Genomic DNA, 8,415 nt, shown 5'->3' with positions numbered 1-8,415 from the left:
AACACCACACACCACAAAGGCACTACAATTCTTCTCGTGTGTACACTTCAATATAGCAGCACTCACCACACTCCACACACTCAGTGAAAGAAGATCGGTGGTGTATTCCCGTTTCGGGCTCAGAGTCCTGACAGGGCGGGTCAGATGGACAAAGGCAGGAGGGCAGACCACAGCAGGCAGATATATCGTACACCGGAGTCTCTCCGTCTTTCCCAGCGATCTCCAACGCAAGGCACTACTATCAACACTGAGTAAACACACAAGCACTGAGGATTATCAGATCAACACAAGAGGGGGGGGGGGTTTCCACTGCGATGGAGAGATATGCAGTCGGAATCCTTTCTTAAAGGCGGTTAGTCTCCCTCCACATCCGTCATTCACTCTCCACAATATACAAGAAATGTTCGTAAAGTCTTCACCCACCAGTGCACAGTGTTGTCCTCTCCCAACACGAATTCAATGATCTCCTTCACTCAGGGGCCTTCCAAACGTAGGATCGCTCCTTCAACTCAATCCACAATAAGAGGTAAACACAACATACAAAAGGTCGATCACTTAACTTCCTCCGCACTTCCAATATCCATTTTCCTTGGATTCTCCGTTGCAGCCCGTAAATCGCAACATCCACGCCACACCAGCCACTTCCGTATCCCGTGGAACAACAGCAGAACAAAAAAACCTACTCCTGTTCATAAACCAGCCCCTTTTATATCACTGCATCCTTCCCGATCCTCCAATCGGTATCCAACACGCCCTCTTCCCACACCTGACATGTATTTTGGATAATTTCCCCACCTTGGGCCAACCGGAACAGAGCTTATGTTTCACTTAAATTGGTCCGGGCGGAAATATTTCCCACACTACAGTTCCGCCCGGATTAGTCACCCAGTGACAAATGAATGAATGAATTAATCAATGAATGAATGAATGAATGACTGGATGAAAAAAAAAAAACTGTTGTCATAAAAGTGCTTCACTGATCAATGTCCCTCGGGGCTTTTAGTCCAGCATTTACTTTAACACAACTGACCTTAACCTAATCTGTGGTGAGCATTTGACGCTAGACAAATATGTATTATAATATATAACATATGATGTACATAATGATATGTGACACTCCAGTATTTTATCTATCAAATGTAGAAATCATATGTGCAGTGCTCTGTGCAGGTCTCTTCCGGATGCTGATGATGACTTGTGACAGAAAGTATATATTTTCTCAAAATGTTGCATAAATAAATGATTTTTAGCACCAAAAAAGTTTGAACTGTGTGCAAGTCAGCACTTGAAACACTCAATGAAAGGCCCAGTGCTGAATTTGAGTTCTGAGGAATGAGCAATGTGAGATTTATTTACCTTATGTCATGAAATTCACAAGGGACTGTTCCTGAGATGATTATGTGCTCTTATGTTCTTAGCTGGCTTAGTTTGTTTCTAATTATATCTAATGGTTTCTACGCATTGTTATCTTGGCATTTAAATGGCTCTTCATTTATTTTGTTTTTTTTTTTTCCAGATAGCAAAATTTTGAACAGATATGTCTGGTAGGAAGGTAGGAAGCGTAGTAGGAAGAGGAAAGATGCAAAAAAGTTTAGTTATTTTCATAAAAATAAAATAAATAAATAAATAAAGTTTGACGGGTTCATACCAAAGTGTGATCAGACCTGTGAACAGATGAAGCTGAAAATGACAAATCACAGGGAGTGTTTATAAGAGGGGAAATATAAATCTATTATTTTATTCAAAAATACTTTCAAATGTAATTCATGCATGCAGTAATTTAAGTACACCTATTCATGATTAGCATGCTTGAATTACTGTATTTAAATTAAGTGTTTTATGGGGTTCATAAAGTAAAAAAAATATCAGGATGATGCAACTGTCTTGAAAAAGTAGCTTGAAATGATAATAAAGAGCCACAAAACAATAAAGTAATATAAAAATAATTATAATAATGATTATAATAAATTAATGGTGATAATAATGATAAAGGAGATTATATCCTATTAGAGAAGAACGATGAAGACCCCTCTGTGTTGTGTGCCAAGGTCGATAAGTCTTAAAGGGGGGGTGAAATGCTCGTTTTCACTCAATATCCTGTTAATCTTGAGTACCTATAGAGTAGTACTGCATCCTTCATAAATCCAAAAAAGTATTTAGTTTTATTATATTCATAAGAGAAAGATAGTCTGTACCGATTTTTTCCGGAAAAACACGACCGGCTGGAGGCATGACGTGTGGGCGGAGCTAAAGAATCACGAGCGCGAATAGGCTTTTGCATTGAGAGCATGTGGAAGCTGTGACATTACCCAGAGCCGTTGAAAAACATATTAAAGGCTCTGACATTACCGTGAGGGAAAACCCATCATCCAAAACAAACCATGGCTTACAGTCAGATTCAGCCGTTTATTTATGATCCAGAATCAGATCCAGAGGCTGAAACTGAACGAAAGCAGCAGCAGCAACGACTCGCTCCGAGCGGGGCTCGAACCCGGGTCTCTGGCATGGGAGGCGGACGCACTAACAAGGAGGCAGAGATATTTGAAGCAGTTTACTCACCGCCTGTGGTTCCAACACACGATCGTGACCCTTTTTCCTTGGGATTGCATCATCCTTAAGAAATAAACGATACGCAAATCCGTCGTCAAACTGGGCCTTGTGAATAAGCATCTTCGAAATGCAGGGAACAAATAAAAACACTTGCACAACTCCGTTGATGCTCTGTAAAAATAAACTCCATCCACTGGTCCCTTAATGCTGTTTCTCTTTTGGTAATCTGTGCAGGGTTGTCTTGCCCTGGCAACCAAAAACACACTTCTTTTGTGACTTTTCGCTACGCTCTCGCTCTGATCAGTGAATCGCTCTGATCAGTGAAATGTCTGTGCTGCTCAGCCTTGCTATACGGGAGCGCGCGCTCTTCCGGCAGAAGTGCCTTAGAACCCATATAAGGAAATTCCGCTCCATCTAACGTCACACAGAGCCATACTCAAAAAAAACTTTCCGAAACTTGTGACAAACCGGAAGGAGTATTTTGGGAACAAAAATACTCCTTCAAACGTACAACTTAATTTTTGAAACTTTGTCCATGTTTAGCATGGGAATCCAACTCTTTAACAGTGTAAAAAACTTATGCATGAAATAGCATTTCAACCCCCCCCCCCCCCCCCCCCTTTAAAAAAGGAAAAAAAAAAAGAAAAATAGAAATTTGACCATTTGGCCTTTAAATTCCAAGGAAAGGTTAGTTATATTCTGCACGCTTTTTGATATTGAGCCTCTATGACACAACATGGCTAGACTCAAGGTTTTTACCTTCGTTTGCTGCTGGCTTGTATGAACAAATATTAACAAATGACACAGATTTTGTGATGAATGCATGAAATAGATCTTACATTCATTCCATATCACCCATTTATTCAAGTGTGTCTGAAGTCATTCAGAAGAGAGGTCTGTTCACTGACCGTCTGAGATTAATTGGACACAAATATGGCTTTAAAAAGTTTCCAAGGTTAGTGGTATCAAAGTTTTGAGCCACAGAACCACTAGTTGCAAATAAAATAGTTACCCGGTATATTCCATCTTGTAGCAGAACTGTACATACAACTTTGTTTTAAGTTACAACTGTATAAAAATATTTATTGCCAAATTACTGTTACTAATGATAATAATATTCAGAAGTGATGTTATTGTAAAATAAAACTGAATCTAAAACCATTACAGTTGTTTTCAGTAATTAAAATTATGCTGGATTAAAATAGACATTTTACATAAAAATCTAACTAAATATATACATTTTTCAATAACTGACATAAATAAGTTAATGCGGTAACACTTTATTTTAGGGTCTCTTAACTAGTTGCTTATTAGCATGCATATTACTAGAATATAAGCCATTTATATTAGCCAAGTAATTAAGCACATATTAATGCCATATTCTAAAGGAATGTCTGTTGTCTTGATATGTTTCATCCGTATGCATTTTGATCATCACTATATAGATTTTTGTCCTCCATCAGTAAGGTTGACCAGGCAGTCAGCTATAGACGGTATGGGGATTCTTGGACAGTTCTCCAATATACAATTTATTTCCAAAACATTCTAAGTCTTTGTGTGTCTAAATCTGTCCCTGGATGACAACATTAGCTAGACGGTGATGTCTGTAGCAGTATGTCAAGTTTAGGTAAGGCTTCTGCTAGATTATGTATTTACAAGTGGTTTAAGGCTTATGTACTGAATTTGTCAAGTATCGAATGTAGGGCAACACACACATGAGTGTAACAAACACAAAATGAGAGACATCCAAAATATATTTAAATATATACCATTCAAAAGTTTTTAATTCATTAATAAGAAAATAAGAAATTATTATTATATATACCCTCCCAGTTCTGATTCTCCATACATAATCAAGCCCTGTATAAAGTCACTTTCCCTTCACCACACCAGTGTCTGGTCTTGTTCTAACATGCATCAACTTACCCAACTACACACCTGCTCTAATTACCTGCCATGTGATCCTATCCTTCGTCAGTCATCTGTTCGGCATTCTGGCCATCCAACAACCTTCAAACATCAAGGACTGTGTTTCTGTTCAGCTGAGTTACACGCTAAAGTTACTGAACTCTTATCTCTTACCTTTAATAATCATTCAACTCAAGCTTTAATAAAACACTTTGTGTAGATCTTACCTTTGTTGTCTCCTTCTGTGTGCTGACAACAAACATGTGCCATCACTTGACCTTAAGACATATGTCTTCATTAAACACTATATATATATATAATTAATCTTCTCAATTCATTCCACCTTGAAATATCAGTACATTACAGATCAAACATCTTGAATGATGCATGCTGATTTAATATATTAATGAATGAATGAATATCCTGTGCAGTAGTGTCTGCATTAGTCAGCTGCTTTTCCATGATACTTGTGCATCATGGGAAAATATATCCAAGTGAGTCAGCCATTCCTCTTGGTACTGATGTTGTGGCTAGTCCTTTCCGCAGCTGTGGGTCCAGCTGTTATGGCCAAAACACCATATTGAGAGTTGCATCATGCAAATAAATAACAGCCTAGCATATGGACATGTAGTGTGACAAAGTGATCATGCATATGTGTTGATTTAACAGATAAGGTGCATGAGGATATGTCAGTGTTCATGTTTGAAATTGTGCAAACTGTTTTACAAATGTTCTAAATATGTGTAAACATTCATTAGAATATGTGCATGAATAAATTGTTTTGTAATTACACAAAGGTTTGAAGAAGCATATTGCATTGTAGTCCTTGGGGACAGCGAGAGGGAAACAATTTCAATCTGTCGCCATAAGTTCATTATGTTGTGGAGGGTTTGTTTTATGATAGGATAAGTGTGTGCACACTCAAATGTGAGTGGATTTCAAGAGCTAGTCATTTCAAATCTACACTGTTTAAAGTGGTAAGTAACATAATGGACAAAGGAACATATCCAAATAATCCGTTTTTAATGAGAAGTGAGTGGGTGGACTGACAGGTGTGGTATAAATATAGACTGACATGAAAAAATAGCATGAAAACAGCTATGATGGTTTAAAATCAGGGTTGGGAATGTTGATCCTGGAGGGTTCAAAGGATCCAGAGTTTAGATCCAACACTAAACAAAGACCTGAACATGCTAATCAAGTTTTTCAGGATACAGGTAGGCATTTTTTGTTTGTTTGTTTTCAGGGTTGAAGCTAAACTCTGTAGGGACACGGGCTCTTCAGGATCAACATTTCCCACGCCTGATTTAAAGGAAGAGACTACCCCCCAAAAATTATTGAAAACTGACTCAAGATTTGACCCTCAGGCATTCAACGATGTAGATGATAAAAAAAAGAAAAAAAAGAAAAGATAAAGTAACATTATATGACCTTCTCACCAATAGATCCTCTACAGTGAATGGGTGCCATCAGAATGAGAGACCATACAGTTGATAAAAACATCACAATAATCCACGTTCAATCCACATGGCTCAGTTAACATCTTTTCAAGTGAAAGCTGTGTGTTTGTAAGACCAACACTTTTGAAATTGAAAAATCCATCATTAAAGCATTTTAACTTTAAATCGCAACTTATAGTCAAAATGATAGTCAATGATCCAATAACACTTCTTTCATTGAAAACGTCCATCCCCTGTTGTCCTCTCACAACAAAATGCACAGATATATTTGTTTAATATTTGTTTAACAGTTTGGACTGTTTTTACGTATTTCTCACCTGCTTCACATGAGTCAACTATTTTTTTTAAAGCGATATTAAGTATAGAGGAACCATATTTTAGCTGGAAGCAAACAGTTTGAATCTGTTGCCATATAGAAACAAACTCATCTTATTCTTGGATGGCCTGATGGTGAGTAATTGTTTTGGCAATTTTTTTTAATTTTGGGTGAATTATTAATTTAATGATTATGTAAAGAACTGGTTCAGATGGCGTGAGATTGGGGATTTTACACTAAGGAAGAATTTTGCAAGACATTTCACATGGTACTACAATATGCTCACTCTTTTACATTCTGTTCTCATGGCATGTTACAGTGACCCTTTGGTAGCCTAGTAAAATTCAACACAAATAACACGCCGGTCAGACGTCATTCTGCTCTACTGTGCTCAAACAGCAGGTCATGTCGAGAAAATCGCATGCTGTTACCTTGACTTCCTTAAATCTAAGAACACCCACATATAATCAATACTCAAATTGAATGAAGTAGTTAAAGTGCTGTGTGTAATTGGTATCCAAACACGGTTGAGAAAATTAGGCAATTGTTTCTTAAAAGAGGTTGTGGGGTTATCTGAGGCAAGGCTGTTTTTGTCGATTATCTGACTGGTTTATTGACCTCATCAGCCACCACATACTGACAGGGCTCCTTTCAGCTGAAATCCTTTGGTTTCAGGTATGCCCTTTTTGTTGTTACATGTCAGTCTTCCTCTCTGAACTCTATTCTTGGTCTTTAAATCAATACACTCACAAGGCTATAAATTCCCCATCAGTGTCTGTTTCATTAAGTGCGTCTGTTCTTAGAACAGTGTATCACCTCTTCTAGTGAATCTCCCCCCAAGCCACACTTCAGCAGGCCACAAAATCAATCAATACAGTAATTAAAGCAAGCACGCCAGGTGTTCTGTCTAAAGCTGAGAACCATAAGGGGAAGTTAAAGGTTTTGTTTTATCTTCGTGTAACACTGTGTGAAAATTTGTGACTCAGAAAATTGATTATTCTTGTTAACTTGACAACCGTTGTATGTTGGATTGATTAGATATGGGCATGAGTGGGATGTCTGCATTAAAAACATTCAGGCATGAATTAACGAAATAATAACAAGTCAGAGTCCTTTCATCTCCATCTGTCGATTTTGCAAATCTTCTATAAGAATATAGTGTCGCTGTCCATGGTGCTGATGGGATAACCGGACACAGGGGAAACAAGGGGTCAGTGAGCAACTCAAAAGTTAGAATCACATTCAGATCGTTGCTTATCGACCAGTTGTAATGATCTAAATGAGAATTGATTGTGTAGGGGTGCTAATAGTTGACTGATAGACTATTTAATCAACACTGTCACGCTGTTCTCTTGGGCTGATTTTTGTCCAGTGATGCCAAGCACACACTCTCTCTGTTTATTTGCACTTCCTCTCTTCTTGTTCTTTTTCTGCAGCAGATTAGAGTTTACACGCCATTAGTCATGGTGGGATGTTGCATGCGGATCCTGCGCCGAGAAATCTTCTTTGTGTCAGGATCGCTTTGTCCCGCCATGGCGGCTTATCTCCGGGACGAACGCACAATTACTTTTTAATGATTTCATGCCGGTTCATTACGAGAGCAGGGGCTCATGCACAGTCACTTATAAAAGGTAATCAGACATAATTAAGCTTGCACTGGTGCCTATCGTATAGAAGAATGTGGTCAAACTTTAGTGCCGTGACCCATGCTATTATAGACCTAAATACCAAGAGACCATTTTCACATTAGCATCTCCATATCTCCCCCTTTGTATAAGAAAGTGGGTATGTTTTAAGATAATTCACAAAAATACATTTGAAGACACTATACAGTACCAGAATCCACATTTGGTCCAAACTTTGTGTAATATATGCAATGAACTTGTTGAACTACTGATTCAGTATTGACCCCCCACAACAAATGAGAATATCTCTTTTAAAGCACTGCATGGTCTAAAAGCTTAATGGCGCTCTTATGGCGGCCTGTGGAAAGACATAGTGTGGAGGCTTTCATCTTTTAGGAAAATAGTGAAAACTCTGGCAGGTTTAAAGAGACTGCTAGTGCAAGTACATTATCAATCTTGCAAGTGACAGCTTCATAGACGAGAGTCCAGGAATCTAGTGGTGTGTTGAAAACCAAACAGCTGTGCTTCTTTTAACCATCATTTGATGTTTTCTTTT

The sequence above is a fragment of the Carassius auratus genome, chromosome 1 (genome assembly GCF_003368295.1).
Source record: "Carassius auratus strain Wakin chromosome 1, ASM336829v1, whole genome shotgun sequence".
Classification (NCBI taxonomy): domain Eukaryota; kingdom Metazoa; phylum Chordata; class Actinopteri; order Cypriniformes; family Cyprinidae; genus Carassius; species Carassius auratus.
This window is presented reverse-complemented; position numbering follows the sequence as displayed.